At 38.7% G+C, this 1904-nt stretch overlaps 1 pseudogene; it reads right to left on the bottom strand.

Annotated features, from left to right (window-relative positions):
• Positions 1-1491: 1491 nt before the first annotated feature.
• The window catches only part of LOC110315717, a 1821-nt pseudogene continuing 1408 nt past the window's right edge, over positions 1492-1904 (bottom strand).

Genomic DNA, 1904 nt, shown 5'->3' with positions numbered 1-1904 from the left:
ACTAGGGATTGCTAATGAGCCTGTGCAAGCAAACCATGGTGCACATCGATCCACCTCTGTAACAAATGTCTGAAGCGTGGTAGGTGACACCTTTAACCCACGTTCTTTTAGTAACGACTGCAACGCCGTCACGAATGAGGGTGAATTTCCCATGGTGCTTCTTTATCTACAGAAGTCTTACTTCCACAGGAGCAACGCGGCTTATCTACGTCCATCTTACTTGCTTTTAACTAACACGAGCACTCCTCTCCAGGAATGTACATTCGACAGTAAAGGCACAAAAGGAACACAATACACACCACACTCACAACCAACAAACCATCCCAAAGCAGGATTAGTTTCTAGCCACAACCATAACATGTCTCTCAGAACTTATCTTATTTCACTGTGTTCTGTTTCTGACATGCTCTCTTAATAACATGTCTCTCAGAACTTACCTTATTTCACTACGTTCTGTTTCTGCAGTTCTGAATCCTCTTCAGAATTTCTGAAGGGTCCCTCTGATTCCGTTGATGTCAGGTTCCCGGGTTTCAGCACCACTTGTCGGAGCACCCCTCACGAGCAAGAACAACTCCCAACAACAGGATTCTTCTGCAGGGAAGCGTTTATTGTACAGCTTTCTTAATGTGATGGAGAGGACCCCAAAGGAGGAAAAGGTGCTGCTTATATACGCGTAGGGAGCTTGTGTCAGTACCTGATTAGCTTCAGCTTTGGTGCTCAATTTGCATGCCCCGAGAGTGGGCTGTGACATAGTTAGTACATGTGCACTGGTACCTTTCAGGTGGTAAACAGCCTCACCTTGCTGACTCATACACAAGAAGTCAGTGCCATTTTTTGTGTGGTGCAGTTCGGCTACCTTAAAAAATATTGTAAGTCATTTGCTAGGTCCAAAAGAAGTGGACATTATTTAACTGATTGAATTCTGAAACATGGATATTTTAGGTCTTCTGTTTGCATCTAGGCCATATCATATTTCTAGTTTGGAAAGAGAAGGTATTCAAATTCAGCAACATTTCTTCTGTATGCTAGCATGTACCTGTTTCACTGGAACCTTCATTTTCTGGCCACTGAACACAAAGCAGCAATCTGCAGTTTTTTTTCTGATGAATTTTCTGAATCCAGCAGTACATGTCACACTACACATGGAGGAAGGAACCTGAGGCAATGCAAAAATATTATATAATATATATGTGTGTGTGTGTAATTCATGTATACATCATATGTATACATCATATGATCCATAGATATATGGAACATTGACAGAAGTGGCTATACATATTTCTCTGATAACCAGCATTATATATATTTTAAATATATCCCTGTAGTTTGGGTAAATAGGCATGTGGGTGCAATTGAACATGTAATCCAGATGTCTTTGCTCCATCTTTGACGAGATTTACATGAAGTTGAGAGTTATTGTATGTTGATGCTTGTAACTGAGGATGGTATTTTGCAATAGTAGCAATTTGTCTTAACCACAGAGCTATTACTTCAGTGACTTATTGTTTTAGAATTTATTCCAAAGCCTTGTGGAAAATTCCAAATGATGAAAATGTCATACTCTGCACATTGATTTTCCCTATGTTTCATGTTCACCAGTTCTCCAACAGTGTTAGTAAGTACCCTGGTTTTCATCAAGGGAGGTACCTAAAAGAGACTCATGCATATCAATAAAGATAATACAAAATTGAGAATTTATTGAAGTAAACCCATGTAGTAAAATATAATATTCCTCATTGAAAATGTAAAATTTGTATACTTCATATTAATGTTTGAGGATAAAATGTGCTAGAAAAAATGATTAGCAGATAACAAGTAACATGGTTTGTGTGTGTGTGTGTGTGTGTGTGTGTGAACCTATTTGTCAAAAATACATTTTAACAAATGAAGCCATGTATGTGAGA

This window comes from Mus pahari, unplaced genomic scaffold, assembly GCF_900095145.1.
Source record: "Mus pahari unplaced genomic scaffold, PAHARI_EIJ_v1.1 scaffold_10592_1, whole genome shotgun sequence".
Taxonomy (NCBI): Eukaryota; Metazoa; Chordata; class Mammalia; order Rodentia; family Muridae; genus Mus; species Mus pahari.
This window is presented reverse-complemented; position numbering and strand designations above follow the sequence as displayed.